Source organism: Lasioglossum baleicum, chromosome 4 (genome assembly GCF_051020765.1).
Source record: "Lasioglossum baleicum chromosome 4, iyLasBale1, whole genome shotgun sequence".
In the NCBI taxonomy this organism is placed as follows: domain Eukaryota; kingdom Metazoa; phylum Arthropoda; class Insecta; order Hymenoptera; family Halictidae; genus Lasioglossum; species Lasioglossum baleicum.
The window spans coordinates 9,813,525-9,837,207 of NC_134932.1; the positions used below are offsets into that span (position 1 = coordinate 9,813,525).

The 23,683-nt window shown below is 42.6% G+C and overlaps 1 long non-coding RNA gene across 3 annotated transcripts in view; it reads left to right on the forward strand.

Annotated features, from left to right (window-relative positions):
* Window positions 1-23,683, forward strand: part of LOC143208091 (uncharacterized) — a 398,278-nt gene that overhangs the window by 167,702 nt on the left and 206,893 nt on the right. The gene's annotated exons all lie outside the window — the stretch shown is intronic.

Here is a 23,683-nt window from a genome sequence, read left to right on the forward strand (position 1 = left end):
TTTCGAGTAGCGATCGCGAGAGCGTCCTCGTTAAGCGGCCGATCGCCGGGGTTCTCGAAGATGCGTTTTTAATGATTCTTGAAAGTTACCGCCCACGCAGGGCCGCGCCGCGTGTCGCGTGCTCCCCCCAATTTTTGCAAGTCGCTCACGTTAACGAGCGAGTCGAAAGAGTCGAAAGCGAGTCTCGAGATCTAGCTGAAAGGGAGAGCACGGGTCGCGAAAAGGGCTCCGAGCGAAGGGTACGACATTATTAACAGTCTCTCGTTATTTATTCCTCGTTAATCCCATGCATTTATTACAAGCGACCGTGCTCTCCTCGCCGAGGGCTGGCCCTCCACGGTTTTAATGAAATTTCGTGGGATAGGTCCGTGTCCGCCGTAAACGCTGCCCTTGACGGCTGGCCAATTTTCCGAAAAATTGACCCACGATAGAAAAGAATTATGCAAGAATCTATCATTAACGATTAGACTGCGGATCTTTATGTAAAATAAAAGTTGTCTGCGTCGATTGCAAGAAATGGAAACAAAATTCAACGTTACCTCTTCCCTTAATGATTTCGATTTTAAAGATTTTTCAACAATTTTGAATTTCGTCTTCTCAATTTTGCTATAAATGCCTAAAGATCCGCAACCTATTAATGATAAACGGAAACGTGTTTACCTTGACGCTAAAATTGCAATCGAGAGGTACCTCGAGGCAGCCCTAGCAGCAATTCAAAGTCCATCTCCCCCACTCTTCATCCCTCCTTTCTTCGTGAACGTTCCCGCGGTAGAAGCATAATTACTTGGCCGTTAAGACTCGTTCCCTCTCTCTTTCTCACTGCAGCATGACCCACACGTAAGCTCGGACCCCGTAATGAACGGTTAGGGAACAACGACTTCTAATGGCCGAATGAAAGCAAGAGAAGCCGAGGTGGGAGGCAGACAGAAGGCGGTGCGCCGCGTTTCTAGCTTAAAGGTAATTTATTATCGATCGCGTTTGTAATCGCGTGTTACCTTCGCAGTGCGCCGTCTCGCTCGCTCTATCTTTCTCTCTGTTTCGTCTTTCTCCAGTGTCTCCCTCGCTTTCTGTCTCTCTATGGCACCCGTCGGCTGACCCCTCCGGGCGAGCGCGATGAACGCGCTTAATTAGTGTGCTTAATTAATAATTCCACCGGCGGGGGCCACTCCTCTACACGGAGATGCGTGAAAACGCTCGTTATGCCTTCCTGAATTCCTCGGTCGCCGGCGCGGCTCTTTGTCAAGCTATTCGCGGGGATTCTTGGGACTAGCATGATCTTCGACCGGCGCCCTAACACGATTGTCGCTCAACTTACCCGCTGCGATGCTGCTGATCCTTCCAAAAACGAAAATATACTTTCACTGTACTACCAGACGATTGCATAAGTTCGTGCCCGAATTGAAAATAAAATTCAATGGTTGCATTTTAAAGTATACAGCTTTATTCATCAATTATATGTATTTTATTCTAATTGTAGAAAAGAATGGTGACTATATATATAATTGTTTTTACTCTCCGCCGTGCAGTATAGTTTGCGACATCAATGAAAGTCGGGCACGAACTTATGCAATCATCTAATACATAAAATTCGATACCGTCATATTAAACGATCTACCGTTTCGTTATCTTCTCAAATGCAATTTCATTATTATCAGACTGCGGATCTTTATGCATTTATGGCTTATAAAAATTTTCAAGAAATGCTGGAGTATTAAATCCAACAGAATTTAGTACGACTTTTTTATTCATTTGGGATCTACAAATGCTATTACCAATTAAAATGGAATTTTATTTGGTACCACTTTCTTGTCTATAAAAATTAAAAAGTCCATAAACATCTGCAGTCCAATTATTATATATATACGTATATATATAAACATAAAATGATTTGTCAGCCTATTGTATATCAGGCTGCCTCTTCCGCTGCGAAGTTCCCCGCGCGACGCAAGAGCGTCAGAAAAGGGGAACGCGCTCCAAAGGAGGGAAGGGGGTGGAGACCATAGACAGGTGTCTCGCTAAACTCGACTGGCGGTGTTCGGAGCGTGTCGTGAATCGTTCCGCCGCCATAAATGCCTAATATAATAATCTTTACGGTGGGATAAGAGTCGCTCATTGCGTCGGAGTTTACGTTCCGTGCCCCGTTTCCTTCTCGGCCAGCTTCCTGGCTGGTTCGTTCGCGAGAGAGCCCGTAAAAGGGGGCATGCAGGGTACGAGAAGAAGGGGAACAACGAATGTAAATCGTGAGTTGTGGCCCGATAGAGGACGCGGCGCGGCGGCCACTTCAGCAACGGCAAACAGAGTCTTTGTTTCGAGAAGACAGCGCTCGGCTGGAATCCTGCCACAGAACATTAACCAGGCAGCCGGCATAACAGAGAACATCGTAATGTTCCGGCGTGCAGGCCGGGCCGCATAATGTGACGTAACGTAATATAATGCGACGAGAACGTCCCATTCGGGCTTGTTGCACCGTGCGCCGAAAGACCAACGGCAGAAACCACGTGGAAAGACGATGGATAAGGGTGGCCGCGACGCGCGGATCACACGCTCCACGAGCTGCTCCATGGTTACAGGACCTACCCTGCTCGTATTCCTACATCGTTCTCCTTTTTTTCATGAATCCTACCGAATTTCGAACGCGCTCACGGATTGAAGCACTCCAAATACCCTCGAATTTCGAGGCAAGAAACAACGGGACCTAGAATGTTTATCGCTTACCGATTTACACAACTTTTGGGACACAATTGTTGAAAATCTTCAGTCTAACTATTTTTTAATTATCTATTTGCACAACCTGGAAGAATGGTATATTTCGAACTTTTTCTCAGTCAAACGGCTGGATAGAATATTTTAATTTCTATTATAGTGTCTCTACAATATTACGTAGTACCCACATGGCAAATTTCAACCTCCTACAATTTTTTATTCAGAAGTTATAAATTTATTAGTAAGGGTCCTTCCAGATCCAGACAGTTCCAAGCTCTCGAATGGCACTATACGCGAATATTCGAGCGATTCTCCGTCATTCTTGGTGATGTAAATGCGATGTAAATATTGTTGTTACCTCGGCTATTTCGATTATAATGCGGTCTAGAGGATTTGCGGTATGAAAGTTGTAGGATAAGAGTAAGCCGTCCCGTGAGTAAGGATTTTTCTGTAAATGGAAGCTTACTTTCCCGGAATGATACGGTTCCTTTATGAGGTAGTAAAAGCACCTTACGTGAAACACTCTGTATATTAAAAGGACCGGCTGTGGTTAGGTTGTCTGGCTCCCTTTAATTCGTTGGTTATTTGAGACGTAACAACATACCGAATAATGGTTCTACATGAAGATTAGCGGCGTTCGGGTTGAACTCGATGCTTCGTAATAGCAAAGTGAAAGGAAAATTTATGTGTTCGGCAGGAAACACGCAAGACCTTTGCTTTATTCTTCGACGGAACCGTTGAGCATCGGGCGACTATGTTTTCATTTTGTTTCACATTATATAAAATCACGGACCAAAAATAACAGTTATTCTATAATTTTCTACGCGATAAAAATCATTAATAAAAAGTTAATTATTATTGAAATTTAAGATAATCTACGCAAAATATAAAGAAAAAAAATCGAAGAACAAAATGATTAAAAAATATCGAGCCTTTTCTGCTCTGAAATTAACGCCAGATCATTTGCGATGTAATTTGTCACGAGAAAATTTGGAAACACTCATGTTTGTCACATTAAATTTTGATTGTAGCAATTAGTTTCATGAATAAAAAATTTATGAAATAATTGATTGTGTCTACCATTTGAAAGTTGTACTATTTAATAATAACAATTACAAATTTCCTTCATCGATAACTGTTACGAGCGATTGAAATAAATTGCACTCACCGATAACATTTACCAAGAAGAGATAAAATTTTTGGTTACTTATAATCCTTATTTGTAACCAATACGATTTTAGTCGATGAAATACTTGTTATTCTATGACATTTTTTCTTTTTGGTTATAACAGTTAGGGTACCTGTTTAAAATCTGTATTTACCCCACATTAAACTAATTTTTAGGGACTACGTTTTTACTATTTGTCATAACAAATACTTTTTAAATTCATTGAAGTCCTACAGACTTTATTGAAAGTTCATTTATTATTCTGAGCAAAGTGTGCGACCTGCCACAGGGAAAACACAATCCCTCATCGAAATAATCTTCAAAAGCTACACAACCGAACCAAACAATTTGCAATGGATAACCAGAGTAGCCGAAGATCAATAATTCAGTTTCTTAGACGAGTCGCCGATACTTCTCGGCGTATTTTGGCCCCACCAACGAAAACATTCATCGACTGCGGACTTTCCGGCTAAAAATGTCGGAACTTCCTCGAAAGAGGACACCAAGACGAACAATAGGAATCACTTTCCATTCAATTACGGAATGTAACCCCGATTCGGGGCAAGGAAGCTTTTCCAGCACGGGATTCCTTCGACCCCAATAATCGTTCTCCCAACCCCATCTTCGTAGCTTGTTTGCCTCCGCGTGGCCATCGATACTCGTCATTTTCTCTCGGAAATTCTGAAAAAGTCAAATTATAAATCTACTAACTTTTGCGAAATAAAGCTCGATGCCGAAAAGTCTGAACTCGAAACTGTATTAAGGAATGTAGAACCTAGCGAAAGAAACAATAAGGAGTCCGACGACTTCGATTTCCGGGAAATATTTTTAAAGACAAACTTTCGTCGGACCGAATCGATGATTCGGACAAGGAGGAACACGGAACAGCAGTGAAAAGATCATCGGTAGACTGCGGATTTTATGCATTTATGAGAAAAATGGGTATTTCTAATTTCTCACAATAAAAACATTTGAAGAATTTCAATGTACTACTACATATGTTATGTTTAATCTATTGAACATATTCAGCAAAAATTTTAATATTTCTTTCGCCCCAGCTTGTTGCAATACAGGTAAAAAGCTTTTATTTTGCATAAAGATGCGCAGTCTAATCATCAGCTTTCGATGATGATTGACTGCCACGACTTTCGCGTAACTTTTCAACAATAAAAATATATATGAAAGAAACTTTTTAAAAACCACGCTTATATTAAAATGCACTAAACAGGAGAAAATAATTTTTTTAGACATTAGTGACTATACATAAAAGCGTGGAGGGCTAAGCTATATTGACGTAATCTTCGTGGGCGCTCCACGCTTTTATTTATAGTCACTAATGTCTAAAAAAATTATTTTCTCCTGTTTAGTGAATATCATTTTAATATAAGCGTGGTTTTTAAAAAGTTTTTTTCATATATTTTTTAACGCAAGACATGGAAATACGCGAGATAGAATGAAGGGATGACTCCGACAGACTACGTCTCTTGATAGAGTCCGAAATTGTCCGAATTGGAACTGAATGAACGGAACACCACACTGATTGAGCTTCTTCGGTGCGAAGTAGGTTAGTGGAGTGGGGATGAATCGGAGTGGGAACGCGTAGTGGAGTAGGGAGCGTTGGCGCGCGGAGTGGGGATCGCTGAACGCGATTACGTACTACCGAGTGTCGCACGATGAGGTGCGACGGTTAATATTAAAATTTCTTTTTCTCCTGAACATACAGTTTTTTAAAATTTGTTTTTTAATATTGCATTGTCATCCAGTTTTGAGCTGTGTTCAAAGTTTCAAGTCTCCAGCTCAGCGGAAAATGGTTTAAAATTCGATTACAAGATTTGACGCATACAACAACGACAACTCGGCAAGCTAATACAAGCGTAGTAATAAAAAGTGCGGTCCGTTGTCAGTCACTGTTCTCTCGAGCGACTGTCTTTGCCATGCCCCAAATACACGGCCCCCGCCCTCGTAATCCTTTCCGCAATACCGGGGCGCGTTCGCGGCAATTTTATTTCGATTCTGGCCGGGCTGCGGAGTGGAGGCTGGCCCGGCCATATAATAAAGGCAGCCTGGAAACAATATAAAACAATAAAGGGTTCTTACCATAACCGCGCGGTTGAGCCGGCACGATATTGTATCCGGCGGAGGCGGTAGGGAGGGAGAGAGAGAAGCGAGGGAGAAGAGGGAACCTGGTTGGGGGTGGCCGAGTCCCGGGCACCCACGCAACAGACGTACATACGTACACGGTGATACGAGAAACGGTTGGGGGTGGCCGGGTCAGTTGTCTAATATATGTGATAATAACTTCGAGCAGGGAATCGAACCCGACCGCCTGCGAATCTCGGATCTGCATATATGGATTGCTAGTTCCAACCCCCTCCAACCCCATTCAATCAGCTACACCCACGACGTGGATCCTGCTATTTCTTTCCAGGTACGTCTACGTGCGTTTATGAAAGTTTATTGTGCGTTCTCGAGTTCAAATCTTGGGTTCAGGTGGCGAGGGAGTGACTGGAAAATAGACTGAATGTACGAAAATAATTAAGTAAGGGTGGTAAGCATTTCTGATGATAACCAATTTGTGTGGTTCTTGTAAATGTGTTGTTGCCGGCAGCAGGGATGCTGAAATAATCTGAAATACTTTTTGTGCGGGATGCGCCTTCTTATTTCTCGATAATGCAAAGATGGGGTTTGTAGAAGTAACAGTTGAATGACATTATTGTTTAGCATATTAATTGTAATATTTTTTATTCTTGCAAACACCGACACAACTCGACGTTCCAACTATTCCGCGTGAATCTCATCTGTAACGTGACAAAAGTAAAAATTAATAAACTGTTGAAACATATAATACATAAATTCGTATAATAGTGTATACATTTAAGTTAGAGTCGATCAAAATGTACATTATATTTAAAGAGTTATTAGTACATTATATCGTGTTGATTTTTTTCTAAATTTAAATAAAGATTAATAACGTTCTTTTTTAATCATAAGTGTCCAATTTTCATTAATACTCACCAATTTCACTGCTTGGCACAATTCTTCAAATGTTTTGAAGAAAAAACGTTTTGTGTGTTCTGCAGCAGTCTTTTCACTTTCAATTCATGCATTCTGGATGACTACAGCGTCTCGTCTGGTCTTCCTCTCAGATGGAGATTCCGTGTGATTTCTTCGTTTGCTTAAATACGGGGCAAACTCTGGAAAGATACAGAGTACTGCACCACAATTAAAAACATGCAATTTTGAATTATCAGCAGCAGATAATTTTCCATTACACCTAGGTGCACAACACTTAGTAACCATTTTTAACTAATGATAACTATTTACACTTGAAACGACTTTAAATATCACAAAATGTCGTTCAAATCCACACGCAATACGCAAATATCCGTAAAATTACATATTGTACAAATCAAAAGTGACAGCACGAAGTTGGACATCACCAGGTGGTGCTGGGCCTCTTGTGTATGACGTCACAGGCTGATTTTTTCGGAACTGTTTGGCTTGTTGGTTAAACAGTCGAAAAAATGAATACTGACGGAAATCTCGGCGAGCCCGGCAGCTGCTCCGGCCAATAAGCAGTGCCCGGGTGGTTTTCGACGAAATAGACCCTCGTGTTCCTAATCAAAACGGCAGCAGTGCCATTTTCGCGACTCACGACGCCCGGTAGCATTGCCGTTAAACGATTCCCCGGGCAGGTTACAGTGAGTTATGTTTAAGTAGTGGCGCGCGTTGCAGTTTGTATTTATTAAAGCCATTTGATATTGCGCTGAGGGCGCGCGAACGTGGACGATAAACGGCGAGGAAACGTGAAATTGACAATAAACGCGAGAGAGAAAGAGAGAGATAGAGAGAGAGAGAGAGAGAGAGAGAAGCAGGTGTGCGCGGGCCCCTGTTGTTGCGATCATTGTTTGCTTGATGCGCTGCCATAACGTAACGTAAACTGGGCGAGAAGTGGTTCCCCGAAAAATGACAATGATTATCGAACATTTTAATTACAATATTTACACGCCTATCAACACGGACAAAGCTGTTTGTTCGCGGCACGCTTGTCCGAGGCAAATGGACGATTACACGTCGATTATCACTCGCTCGCTTGCCTCGTTGTCGTTGATGGAGCGCGAACATTCCGCCGTCCCCGTCTGCCGTCCCCCCTACTCACCCCCCACGCTGTCGAAACTATACCGTTGTTAATGGAATAAGATAGCGCGTGAAATAACAGCCGCGGCAAATTCGCTCGCGGAACAAACCGTTCATCAATTCCGATTGAAGTATTGCGAGCGAACGCCCGGCACAGGCCACCGAAGGATAGTAATAGGGGTTGTAAAAGGGTGGCGGGATAAATGCCGGGGCTCATCTGCCGCGATGTGGCATTTCGAACTTGCAACCCTCGAGGAGCTCCCTCAAGATTAGTTGGAAGTGGCTGACGTTATTTTATCGGAGCAACGAAAACGTTTATTGTTTATTCAGATTTCTAGCAATCCTGATCACGGTACATGTCCTGAGAAATATATTTATAGAACTCTTTATTTGCATAATTCAAGATCTGGGGAAATGATAGGACATGTAGCCGTGTTATTAAATATCAATAGTATCCTGGCGAGTTCATGTGGGTGTACGTATTGGTTTAAGACGATTCCGAAGTGGTTGGATTTGATATCAAATTATTTCGCGTACCGGAAACTCGATACAAAAGTTCGTGGATCTCCGAAACCCGATACAGGTGAACCTACATCCTTCGAACCCATTACCTCGGACTCGATAAACTTAATAGAAGCTGCTTTGAACTCAAGACTGCTGGTCAAAGTCATCTCGAGTATAAGGAACTCGATAGAGAACGCGAGAGGGAAATACTTTTTAAAGACTTTTAAGTCACCATAATAGAGAGACTCGATTGATTAGAAGTGTTCGGCGAAGTCTGAAGAATCAGTGCCAAATTCCACACCTTGAAAATTGACGGTATCAGGTGCAGCAAGTCAGAGGTCAACAGGATTGGTTTGCACATGTTCAGAATCAACTGCATTGTGCACGATCGAACCGTCGTTATCTGTATCGAATTTCTCGGGTTTTGTATGTATGTACTGTATTGCGTTCCACGAGTTCGAAATTTTCTGTGGCACACGGACATAGAATTGCCAATATTGAACTAGTTATATTCATAATAACTCGTTCTCCCTTGGACAAGTCAACACAAATCAACGAGAAAATGCTGCATCTAATAAAAAAATAATAAAGTCCTCGATTAGAAAATAAATCCTATAAAATGCATTTATTACATATTTCTGTATTACGTGTCTCTGAAAATGCAGCAAAAGAACAGTTCACAGAACTCGACCATTTTACGATCTAAAATAAAGTCTTCTTATCCTGGAGGATTACTAGTGTATTTTAAGGATTAAGCTTTGAAGGGTCGTACTGACCGCTATAGTGCTCACTGTCCACGGACAAACTTGGCAATATTGCCAGACATGTTAGTTGTATATGTATACATATACAGGGTGCGGCACAAATTAGTCCCCACGATTTTTCAGCTCCTTCGGATGGTCGGACAGAAAAGTGTTTCTTACCAAAGTTAATCAGTATTTCACCGACAAGTAATTGCAATTTTTAAATTAAAAAAAATCGATTTAAACAAAAAATGAAGCTCACTGTCATATCTTCAAATGGAACTGGGTATTTAACTTCATAATATTGTGGGCGACGTCGAAACGAATTGAACGACCTGCTATACGATGACTTTCAGATGGCCTTGAAATTTAATTGAATTATTAATTAACTACATGTACACGTTTAACATTTGTGTTTTCAATTTGGCTCCATATAGATTTGGTTTTTTGTGAGGTAATGTTTACGTTCATTCGTTTACCTCTAAATGCGACGCGTTCCTATTACGTACCGTCGAATTACATTTCAAATATTCTGGCTATTGATTCATGGCGATATTTTCTTTCAAGGTCATCGGAAAGTCATCGTATAGCAGGTCATTCAATTCGTTTCGACGGCGCCTACAATATTATGAAGTTAAAACTACCCAGTTCCATTTAAAGATATGACAGCGACCTTGATTTTTTGTTGAAAGTCGATATTTTTTTAATTTAAAAAATTGCGATTTCTTGTCGGTTAAATACTGATTAACTTTGGTACGAAACACTTTTCTGTCCGACCATCCGAAGGGGCTGAAAAATCGTGGGGACTAATTTGTGTCGCACCCATATATTTTTCTAAAAAATACCTTGCAGAGCTAAGTTGCTCAAAACTGAATTGCTAACTAATTTTCAAATAATTGAACCGATCGAGTTGGCTTTCTTCATAAATCGTACTTTTCGAAGTTAGCGCAATAACGATGCAAGATTATTACAGTGGGTGATTGTACTTAACCGGTGCCAGTGCCAAAGTGTTCAATTCCAGGGACATGCCCGCAGCCATCGGTCGGCAAATAGCTGTTCGAAACGCGGCATAATCGAGGGTCCCGAATCCGTGAAAAAGAAAGGACCACAAAACAAATAGCAGCTTATTTCTCTCGGATTTCTTCCGGTGCGGTGGGGGGATCGATCGGCAATCGTGGATCGGCAATCGACGCGTCCCGCGTGTCTTCCGTCTGTAACCGCAACGCGATCATGCTCGGGCTCGCGATACCACGCGAAAATCGCACGCACACGCGTGCGCCAGCTCCGCACGCATCCCGTATTTACCTTGTGGTTTCAATCGTAGCTTATTTAAATAGAAATCACACGCGGCTCGGCCGATCCAACGACGATTATCGCCTCAGCCGATCTTCGAAGCATGCGCCTTGAAGACTTTCGATCTTGAAACCCTAAATGGGCTTACCGAGACAGTTATCTTTTGCAATCATAATTGCGGCAAAGTGTGATTCGGTGGTGCGACTCATAGCAGATCGGGACGGTCAGATGAGCACCACTGTTCCCGAGCCCTTTGTGCTCACGGATAACGATCATTATGCGATCGTAATGGCGCGAGATTGTCGGTCTATACTCGGGTCCACTCGTGTAAAGCCACCACACCCGGCCCATACGGCCGTGTTGTAAACCCACCTTCATCGCCGCGATGTATCAATTTCTCAGAAGACACGATCGACGGATATAATAATCTGCGAGGCTCGATCGATCAGTATCGATCCGGCAACCTGCACGATATTGCACGGAGGTGACGCGGCGAAACGATCCTGCAATCCTCTCGATGCACTCTGCTTGGCTTCGGTGCACTCGATTTTTCCGATCGATCCTCGGTTTTCCAGTCAATGCAGATCAGTCGCGAGAGAATGAATTTCTTTGATTCAGCTAAAGATCTTGGTACGAGGACTGAATATACTGTACATTTTTTAATAAAATCGTACTTGTCGAAGACAATCTTAGTCTCATATATCGCTGATCGCAAATTAAAATTTGGATTTCATTTTATGGATTTTACTTTCATAAAAATCCACAGTTTAATTACTCATCAGTACAAAATGTGATGTTCAGTTCTGAAAATGTTCAAAAAAAGTATTTATTCCAGATCTGCAAATGCTATTAACAGTGGAAATAAGATTCTGTTTAATTCCACTTTCTTAAAATTTGTCTGCAAAAATTAAAAATTGCATAAACATCCGCAGTCTAGTGATGAAAATGCAGGCGAGAAATAACTATATTTTGTACTCCTCGAATATTTGTAACGTTAAGCAGATATTGGGAAAGAGTGTTTTCATTTCCACAGACTTTTTGCGGAGGACGAATTCATGACTGGCAACAATGGAATGTTCCGAGCAGAGAGTGCAACAACATCCGCTAATATAGAGCGCAGCTCCAAAACATGAACTTTGTTCTAATAACGTTTAATTTACTTTGACTGAATCCGAATCGTCGTAAATTATACGGGATTGCTGGCTGCGTAGCTCGCGGTTGAAAGCGGCATTCCAACGTCTAAATCAACGCGCGTGTTCGGATACAACTGCACGCACAAAGATGCGTTTCCGCCGTTGGATGCGATCGATAACGACGCGAATGCACGTATATACATCCAACAGCTGCGTAAATTTCCTAGCGGACGATAAAACTCCCCCATTCATGGAGAATTACGAACCAGGTTACAATGTCTCCGCCACCGCTTCTGTCGTCGGATTTGTAAACATTATGCTGTCCAAATATTTCTCCAAACATGCTGAACTCGAACGTAAATCTCCCACCAGTTGCAAACTAATTCTTACTAATCATTTAGCAATAAACGAGTCTCGAAACTCGGTTAGAAAAATTAATTTACCCCTTGCGCTACAATATCGTGTCAGACTCGTGATGAAGATTCAGAACAGAGCCTAATAAATATATGTATGTTATTAATTTCGCTTAAAAATCAGCGGTTTCCAATCTCTATGCTACTACGCCACCCTAAAAAAAAATGTTTTCCCCGCCTCTCTATTTTGTAATAGATATAATAATATAGACACGTTTTATTACAAAAAAATACTGGCGCAAAAAAAATTTTGGCGCTGCTTTAAACCGAAATAACATTCCTTTTATGTAGCTTTGTTAATCTACAGCTATTAGAGAATGTACATATAAGCATACAATAGATATAAATTTTCTCCTATTTTTCCTGTTTCAGGAAATTACGATCAACAAAAAAGTTCTAATCACTGAAATCGTAAAATAAATCGTAGGGCAAAGGGTTAATTTAGGAAATTAAAATACTGTGAGCATTCAATTTACATATTCCATATTGTACGATACTTCTAAAATAACGTCGAAAAAATTTACTATTTCATTTTCTTGTGTACTAACTAAAAGATCCGTCCGACCAGCAGCCATTGCACAAATAATCTCCAATACAGACGTCGTCCTTGAATCTGACGGACACTGCCATTTATTCAAATCTCCTCAGCAACCTCATCGTCCAGTTCCAATAGCCGACACGATAAATGACGTTCCAAAAAATAAAGAGATTACAGAAGCTGGAGTGACGGAGAGGGAGCTAAGGACAAGGGGCAACGTTGTAGGCGTAAACTTCATTTAGCGAAGTGAAGTACTCGACCCGAAGACGAATCACGGCGTTCTTCTCCGCGGACGAGCTGTAAAAACCAAAAGTTCCTCGTGGCGTGACCTCGATTAAGGCCGTTCCTTTCGCGTTGGCAATCTTCTCGAGGTCAGGCCCGATGTCCATCGACGGGGGCACAGCTAGTTAATTCGCGACGCCGGGGCATCATGGGGACCCCACGTGACACGGCGCACAATGCTTCAGAATGTGACTCGAGCGTGGCGGGGTACGGGACCCCCCTCAGCAAAAAGTTAATTCATTTTCTGCGTTTTTACCCCGATACCGGAATAGTAGTTCCCAGGGGCTCTCATTTCCCTACTGGGTTCCCCGTCCATTATTTTCGTACAAAAATTATTCGACGAGAAAACAATACTTGGAAGGTTAGAAAGCAGCACAAGGCAGGAAATGATGTCCGAAATGTCAGCTCTCAAAATATACCAGAATTTTGCGGATTGCAAGGGTGCGGGATCGCCTTCTCATTTCTCGATAATATAAGCACAGGGTTCTTCAGTAGTCAAAAACGCTAGATAAAAATGCGTAATTTGCATTATTCGGAAGCATGTAGTTATGAAAATAGCGTTAATATTCGGACACCATGCTACTCGAGAAGTTGAACTGTATATCTGCACTGTTAATGGACTTAAAGAATTCGTCGTTTTGTAATGAGAAAAAAACACTTATTTTAAATGCTAGAAACATAGTTTTTATCTATTTAATTTGTACACTTATCGATTTAATCAATGTTAAACAAAATAATGTTGACGTCGCAAGAATATTCGGACACTTCGAGAATTATAATTTTTGTATTTAAAAATGTACATATACTTTCACAAAAAGATATCGATTTTAGTACTTTGTTGGATTGCCCTGTTGTTTAATTACATGGCTCAATCGTTTGGGCATACTAGAAATAACTTTATTTAAATATTTTAGCGGAAACGTATTCCGCTTAACCCAGACCATTCTTCACTTAATCGTAATTTTAATTCTTCCTTCGACCTTATCGGTGATATTCTGATTCGACGATCTAAAATCTAAATAATCCCATTTTTCGATCGGATTTAGATCCGGTGACTGTGGAAGAGGTTCAATACTTGTAGCAAATTATTCAATAAATATTCTTGAACTATACGTGATTTGTGTTTCGGATCATTATCTTCATAAAATTTAAAACTGTGACGAATGTTTATATTAGTGACAGAATTCAATCAATGAAAACTAATTCGCCCACTCCAGCAGCCGAAATTCAACCCTAAACCAGTGTCGCCAGATGAGGGGAATCAAGGTGAGATGATGTATCCAATCGAGTGCCAGTTTTGGCACTTTCTGGCGACACTGCCCCAAACCACTGCACTTCCTCCGCCGTGTTTCAGGATGGGTCTGAGATTTTCGTACCCAAAAATATTGTACTTGCTTTCATCTGCAAAAATGACATGTTTCGACCATATTTCTTCTGAAGAAATGTATTCCTCGGCGAACAGTAATCTTTTCTTTCGATTCATATCGTTGATATATGGTTTTTTTTCGTGGAATTCAGCCATGGTACCCACTTTCATGTAGCATTCGACGAACTGTATCAGAATGAACTTCCTTTCCGGTATCTCCAAACAATTCTGCAAACAATTTTTTCACTTTTCTAATCATATTACGTTTGTCACGAACGTCAAGTAGTTTTGGACGACCATTCTGAGGAATAGATTCAATTCTATCCTCACAGTTACATATATCTTCGTACGGTGTCCGCTACAGTACTCTTACTCAAGCGTAATAAAGCCCCGATTTCTCGATATGATTTCTCTTTTTCGCGATTATAAATAACAAGTTGACGTACTTACATCAAACGATGTATTTTTACCTTTACGTGGCATTTTCACAACTAATACGTGCGATACGAACGAAGTTCGAAATGAAACTAACTTTACCAGATAGTGCTTACATCTTACGTTTACAAACATTGCCACCGAACACCGTTTCTGGCTTAACAGGACGGTCAAACTGCGAAGTTTATGGAAGGTCCGAATATTTTTGCGACGTCAAAATTGAGCATTATTTTATTTAACATTGATAAACGCGAAAAGTATACAAATTAAATGGATAAAAACCATTTTTCTAGCATTTAAAATAAGCGGTTTTTCTCATTACAAAACGACGAATTCTTTAAGTCCATTAACAGTGGAGATATACAGTTCAACTTCCCGCGAATATTAACGCGGGCCACACAGTGGATCTTTATGCAAAATAAACATTTGATGCCTGAAGTGCAGCAAACTGGAGTGAAACAGGAGCTTATTTTCTTTCTTAATATGTTTAATAGGCTAAAAAGGATATAATGGTATTTTAAAAGTCTTCTAATGTTTTTACTGTTTTAAATTGCACCTACTTATTTTTGCCACAAATGCATAAAATCCGCTGCCTTGTAATAACAAATCGAAGCAATGCCATCTGTAGACGAGAAACGAAATTACTTTCCTAACGACCTAATACTTTCTTTAGCCAGTCCTTTATTTTTCTGCTGCAAAGATTTGCACAACTATTGATAAAATCATGATTGAAAAAGATTTCTTATACCTTTTCATTTTTGCATCTTTGTCCAACATCGAGGGACGCAAATGTTAGCTTGCATGATCGACGATTCCTCAATTTCGCGTGAACCGACGAAGAACGAGCGATCGTCATTAACCGCGGCGCGTTTGTTTCGCCACGGACATTTACGCGTTGTCAGAAAATTGTACACTGTCGCGCGACATCGAATAATGGATCGTGTTACCTGTAAATTCGATTAATTCTCACGAGCGCCGCTTCCGTTGTGTTTTATTCGCGCTTGTGTTTTCCCGGGCCCCGTGTGTGACACGAGAGCAGTATTATCAATCTTACAAATTAATCTGACATTCAATGAATTTCCGTCGCGATTTTAACGTGATCATCGAGCTCCGCTGACAAGTCACAACTCGCCGAACACGTATTGTCGGATTTGTTTGAACACACGATTCATTGGCGCGGAAAATAACAAACTTGGCTAGATAAGATACTTTTATACAATGGAAGACACTGAAGTCCCAGACTCAATGGAGAAGTTAGAACAATTAGTTTGCAGTGGTTCTAAACATTGTTAGTGGTTCGAGTAAACATGCATGGATGTTTACCGCGAGAGCATTCGAATTTATTATAAATTTTTCGAAGGGGAAGCTGGTGGTCTGGCAATGGCGGTAATAGCACTTTAATAGCGTCGAGGCCTATCATTTTCCAAATGAATTTCGCCGGGGTCTGCGATGCGTCATAGTTTCGAGTTTCGTGCGCCATAAGGTGCGAGGGACCGAAAACGCAGGTGTAGCCAACAGATGGTATCGGTGGCTGTCGGTCGATTGAAGTTTACGGGGAATTGTTAATTCCATTATACGCGGCGTCGACGTCTTAATGAAGTATGATAATTGAATCGGCGTTACGGGGCTCGCACGTTGATCTTGGATCAAGCGGAAGGGTATCATCGATTGAAATACTATCGGTCGATTAACGAGTTATCGCGATACAAAAGAAAGTCGTAATCGTTCCGATGATACGAAATATTCGAGACGATTATTGCCGAGAGCTTTTGTCGGGCGAAATCACGCGATGAATGGAATAATAAACAGCGCGGAGTGGGGAGGTTGGAGAAAGAGCGGCGGAGGGGTGGGAGAGAGAGAAAGAGAGGAGAAAGAGGGTGGCTCGGGCGGAAGGAAGGAAACGCGGCTCCTTCTGGCTGCTTAAAAATCCCAAAGAGTAAAGCAAACCGTAAACAGCCACATTAATTCAACGATATGGCCCTTAAAATGCGCCCGCGTGGGAATGGAGTGCGGTACTAATTAAAATCTCGAGCATAAACTCGCGATTCAAACGCGTACAACGAAGAAGGCGGGAAAAGACTTTTGATCGGCCTCCCTTCGTCCTTCGTTACGCGAAATGAGGGGCAAGCATACACTGCGGCCCACACCCTTTGTTTTCCGAATGCAAATAAGTAGCCCTCCGCCACTCGTCTCCCTCGTTCACCCCTATCTTTCCGTCTCTCTCGCGGCATAGTCAGCTCCTCTGTCTCTCGTTCTGGAACACCCTCTCGTTTCCTGGCACCCTCTCTCGTCTTTCCTTCTCTCTCGCTCTATCTCCCTCCACAGTTTCCCTCCAGTGCCCCTGCCCCCCTCCCGTTCCTCCCTCTCGTCGTGAATACACTCGGCACTCTCACACCGCGAAACGCACAACAGGCCGCATGCATATTCATACGTGGGCCACGGCTATGTGTGCACGAGAGGTTATTAATTAACCGGAAGCCTAATCAAGGCTCGTAGTCGAAGAGGGTAGCAGTCGCTCCGCATCGTTGAAACCCCTTCGAAATTGCGAAGCCACCGTGCAGGTGACGCGCTCTGTGTTTGATCGACTCGGACGGGGACAGATATGCGAGGCAGCGCCTGTTTGCCCTGCCGATCCACGATCGACGATTTTTGACTCGGCGAGAACCGGAGATTATGATGTTCCACTGACAGAATCGCTACTGGAAATTTCCAACATTCGTGGGAAACTTGATAATATACATCGGTTAATATTTTTACTATTTTCATATCCAAGACGACGCTGTATTCTCTGCGGAAACTGGTGTAGTAGTACGGGGTGCAGCGATTGGCATTCTCCGTAATAAATTTTCGTGGGGTTACAGGTTCGCGGGGCTCGGTTGGTCCAATTAAGAGCGGGCGGTGCGATCGGATGAATCAGGGTTGCCGAATTCCTGCTTTCCAATCGGGCCGATTGGCCGTGGCATTATTTCGATCGATTAGAAAGCGAGGCTTCGGCCCGGTCCGGGTGCAGGTTCGGTGGCGAGGCATGGCGCGGGGGTGGTTGCGCGGCTCTTTCCCGTGTAATCCGATGGATTAGTCAATTATGTATACCGGTTGCGTCTCCGTGCATTCTGGGACAGGTCACTCCGGATGAGCAAACACACACCGGGGAAGAAGAGCACAACGCCCGGTAAAGGATCGTGCCGATTCGCGGGACGACCAGCACAGGATGAGAGGTTGAAATGGGGGAGGGGGGTGGTGGATAGAGGGGATTGGGGGGTGAATCGACGCGTGGAAGGGTGGTGAAGAGGGGTAGACTAGTTGGGGTGGGTGAACGGGAAGGGGCGAGGAGGGGGGGGCAGCGAGTAAGGGGTTAGGGAGCAGGGGAGGAAAAACCAAATGAAAAAGAGCCTTTGTGTTTGGGATTCCTGCGCAACGAGAGAGAGTCGAGGGACCGAGAACGAACCAGGAGGGATGCAACTGCAATTTGTACCTCTTACTGTCCGCGGGAAGAATAGGTATTGTCTTGCAGGAGAGAAACGAATTGAGCTTCTATGAAGCCCGGCGTGCGAATGGGAATCGATATTTTTAATTTCAGTAGAAGCCAAACATCTACCGACTCGCTCCTCCGACTGCCGCGGCCATCTTCCGCCCACCGACCGCCGCGGCCCCTGACACACGTGAGCGTCATAGCACTCGCTTAGGGCTCCCCCGTGTTGCTGCCACAAACTCCGATGTTACATGTTGCATAATTTTATCAAGTAATCATCAGCAGGTGCATTTACCTCGTTACTAGGATGCTTGAATGCCTTCAAGATTTCGATTTACGGTCGAGTCCTCCAAGGAAACAACACCGCGCCTTTTCAAAACCTGCTGTGTCGCAAAGGGTTAATTCGCAGCGTCCCCCGACGAAACCCGACGCGAGTTATGCGAATGCACGCGCGCCGGCCCCGCGGAACAATTGGATCGTTTCGATTAAGAGTGCCTTGATGACTTCGCCTTTTCAGAGACCGGGGTTTTTCTTTCCACGTTTTGTAAACGGTCCCACGGATAATGCCGAGTTCCCCCCCCCCCTCTCCCCCGCCTCTCTCTCTCTCTCTCTCTCGCTCCTCTGGTGCACTCCGCCCCCGCACAGTTCCACGCTGCACCGTTGCATCGTACTGATTGCTCTCCGCTGCGCTCTCTCAGCGGAGAAAGTTAAGCAAATTGCGAATGAATGTTCGCAATTTAAGGTCAATTGGAGTTCCAGCTTCATTGAAATATGGGACAATTTCGTCTCGTTTCGCTGCAGCTCCCGATATTAAGAAACTCGTGGGGGAGCGGGGCGGGTGGAGGCGGTGACGGGGAACGCGTTTCCCTTTCTTCGGCAGTTCATAATGGAATTACTCCCGGCGGAATTGCGCTTATTGCAGTAACTCGTTTCGTTCGCGCGTTTAAGTGTAGATTAAGCAATTGTGTCCCGAGGAATTACACCGAAACGTTTGCGTTAATCGAGTCCCCTCGTAATGAGCGTCTAATGCATCGCAGTTGCGAGCGAACTGCGCCTCCACCTTTCCGACGATGCCCCGCACCCTGTACTGCACAAATCTTCAACAATATTTAGCGGAGAACCTCTTCGATTACACGCACTGTTCTCATCGATTTCAGTTTCCTGCATTGTTACGTTTTCAACGATTTCATAGTTCAAAGCTGAGGATTCGCTAATATTTCAGTAATACGAAGTCGCCTAATATTGTTGCCAATGAGAATAGAATGCAGTTTCTGTTCTAGAGCATTGCAGCTGCAAATATACGAAACAAGTTTACGCGTATAAACAATTGCGTAGTCCAGTCTTTTTTAACGCTTCGATCTCAAGGCGCGTCAATATTTGATCGATATTTTTCTCATCGCCGATATCTCGAAGGTGAAGATAGCAAATTCCTCGAACTGCAAGATACAAGGCTGACTCTAACAATCCATATTACTATCGTAATAATACCGCAAGGTCAATGTAGCAAACGTAAAATGTCCGCAAGAAAGAGATATACCCGAGAATTTTTATTTTACTCCCAGCTTCGTGGATCGTCGGAACTAAGAAATCGTAGATGATTTTTTTGGGCCATTAAATTCTTGTTTGGTTTATTCCGGAAGTTTCCTGAAACACTCCGAGAGAGTCCAAGAAACTCCAACGACTTGTTCCAAAGTCCCGGAATCCAAGAGAAGAAGTAAAACTGATCCCGAACGTCTTCAACTACGAAAGAAAAGAAGAAGATACTTATCAGGTCGCCGATAAAACGTTTACTTTTCACTGAAATATTCAATGCCTCGCAAACATTTTCTACCTAACTCAGACTTTGTATATTCGATCGTAAAAATATCGATTCAAATTCGTTTCGTAGTAATCGTGAAATTCTTAGCTCAGCTTCTCAGCACGACGTTGCACGACGAGCAAGCAGTAGATAGCGGCTAAACGTTTACGACAGGAATCGACCTAATGTACATGTTTGCCAGAAGTATCGAGATATCTACCCCTCTATCCTTCGATCTCACGATGATAAGACATTGTACATCATCCGACGCCTTGTCCCTGCGGAGGACAAGCTGATAAGCCCGAAAACTTGCTCGCCTGGTAGTAATACAGAACGAGGGGTCAAGGCTTTGCTTACATTAGCCTGATGGACCTAAGCCTTCGAGCTAGGCTCTGAACCAATTTTTATTGTCTCTTAACAAGAATAATTTTAAATTCTCTTCTTTCTCTGAAACTATAACAAGAATTCAGCGTAGTTTGACGTCCATATAAAAATCGGTCAGTTTCGCGGAATCTCTAGATTTGATGGATTTATAACGAAAACGAGTTGGTGTAGTCTGAACCAATCAAACAAAGTGTCAAACGTCTTTCGATTCCGAAAATATTTAAAGATCCAGACGGGGGAGGGGGATCTAAGTCTATCTTGAGCGTCGGATCGAATCATCTCATTTCGTGGTTCAGATGCGAAAGGGCAGAGTTCGTTTGGAGAATCCAAGCCGAAAGAGAGATAAAGATTGAGGGAGGCCGGAAAACAAGGAGTACACAGGTTCAATAGGGCGAGGCACGAACGGCGCCGGGATGATTTCATTCCCCATAACTGACCGTTCCCCCGGGATTATTATTTTTTCATCAAGCCCCGAAAGGAGGGAATAAGGGAGGGGTGAAGAGAGGATAGCAGAGAGAGAGAGAGGGGAGAAACAGGGTTTTCGGCCGAGGGTCCAGACGAACGGACCACCCCAAGAAATTGCATCTCCAGGGCCAGCAGTCACCCCTCCCACTGCCGCCGACCTTCGCGAAATATATACGAGCCGGCAAATTGAAAACTAGCGATCGGCCCGCCTGAATAAAATATCGTTTAAATTTATCGTAACACCTGGTATATCGGAACTCGACCACGCTCTACCCCCGGCTGAGTGCCTACGTTATATCGACGCTTTCTCAGACCACGATTGCACTCGAAACGTGACGGCGAGAACCTGACGCGCGCCCACGCCTTTTTAGGATACTTGCCGAAATTCTGCGAGGCGCGGTTTTTCCGATTTAAGGGGGTAGACTCGTTTCTCAGTAGTCGAAAGCGTTAGATAAAAGATCAATCTAGACCGTGATCGCCCTCAAAAAAGTCCTATTTTTACGTTCACGAGGCGTAATTTGCATTATTCGGAACCATACAACTGCGCATGAAGCTATTTTCATAAAGCTGCGACAGCTACATGCTGCCGAATGATGCAAATTACGCCTCCTATACGTAAACACAGGACTTTCGAAGGCGATCACGGCCTAGATTTATCTTTTATCTAGCGATTTTGACTACTGAAAAATCCCATCTTTGTATTACCGAGAAACGACAAGGCAACGGAAACGAGTCTCCCGCCTTAAGTGCGTATTTTTTACCTCCATTGCTTGTGCATTAACAAACTTGCATTTGACAATATAGAGGCTGTTATTTTGTGTACACAAAGTGCTCAATAGGTATTCTGTCAACACGGCTGAGTGCATGATAAGGATACTGTGTACACAGGTGTAGATCTGTGAATTCCTTGTTGAGGAGAAGGTTGAACACTGTGTCCATTCTTGTACACCAAGATCCATCAACGAGGATACAATATGGAATTGTCTTTGAAAACACAATTATCAAAATCAAGGAATCCAGACTATTACCTCAAAGAAATGATTCAGTCCTTCCCGGATCGAATAGCTGACGCCGCGCCGCGCCGGTGTCGTTATGCGCACCAATAACGACATTATCGCCGAGCATCAACGTCGTTTATCCAAAAGTGAAAGTGTACCTTCGAACCATGACATTCGCGGCGCGGATGGGACGAGGAACGCTTAAGGATACCCTCGGCTAAGTAAATTATTAAACGATATTACACCCGGTACCCAGCCATTATACCTTAAACGCCGAACCCACATAATACCATTCTTATTTCCGTCATTACCCGCAATTTGATATCGATCTTTCCATCAGCCTGTATACTGTGGCCACCTAAGGGCTAAATTTACTTCAAGGCTGCCGTATACAGAGGTGCCTGATTTGCGATGACCATGATCTCTCAATGCGATACGCGTCAGCATCAAATATTCAACGGGGATACGTCTCCTGTTCGTTAATCGATCGGCAGCCTAATTGACTTCGTTTTCAATCGTACTATTCTAAAACATCCGCCTCTATGAATAAATCAGCTAGCTTGGAAAAGTACTAAGGTGGAGTGGGGTAAGTCCGCCCTATTTTTTGCAAAGTTGTACTCTAAACTGATGTATTTTCAGTCTGGTGTGTAAAAAAACAACGCTCTTGGTATCAAACTCTTTCCACAGTTATTACTGATGAATTAGTATTATGTCGGATTCTAATTTTGCTTGAAAATTATCATTTTGATAGGATATTGTACAAAGTGTCAACTACTACGCACTTGCCCCATTCTCGGGGCAAAGTTAAAAATGCTTTTGAACCTTTTTTCAAGTACACGGGACAAGAAAAGAATTATTATTGCATTAAATTATATTGTTTTGTTTTATAGTTATCCATTTTTAAACAAACATGTACTTTTATGCTGAAATATGAAAGGGGATACAGTGATATTATAATAAAACAAAGTTTACAAATGCTTTCGAACCTTGTTTCAAGTGCTACGGGACAAGAGAAGCATGATTAACAAGCCTGCTTTAAAATGCTTCTTATTGCATTAAATTGTATTGTTTAGTTTTATAGTTACCCATATAGTACGGACTTACCCCACCGTGATAGTACGCACTTGCCCCGTGTAGTAATATTTACGGGGCAAGTGCATCTTGGTGTTTTTCTCAATAAATTTTAAAACACTACAATAAAAACGGTTTATTTAATGCATACCTACATCAATATTTGTTGTACTTACTTAAAATAACAACACAGAATATATTAATAACTTGTAAACTATTGCACGTTCACGGTAACCTCAAAGTTGTACGTGTACCTCGCACGTGACTGTTTGGCATTGGTTGATTTAGGCGAGGAAAGCACCTTTATTCTTGGGCGGCATCTATGTCGAATAGTTCATACTAACTTGTACTACATTAATAAATACAAGATAAAGAAATTTCGTTCATATTATAATAAAAATAATCAATTAACGCACTTGACCCGTTGACGCACTTACCCCACTCCACCTTACTTCAAATTTTTAATTTCATTTTCTTTTTTATTTCCTTATTTTATTTTCATTTTACAAATAGAATCGAGCAAGTGTTGAGATGACTTTGACACCTGCTATAAGATGCATTTTATTTACAAGAAAAATATGGTCGAAGGTTAATTGCCCCAGACACGATTTTATTAAAGACAGTTTAATAAACGCGATTCCTTCGTTGCACTGCAGATTCTTTTTCCTCCACGGGAGAAGAAAATTACACCGGCAACGAGAGAAATGGAGAAAGAGAGAGAGGGAGGGAGAATGAAGGAGTGAGTGCAATAAATTAAATCAGATTTTCAATCTTACGAGGCAC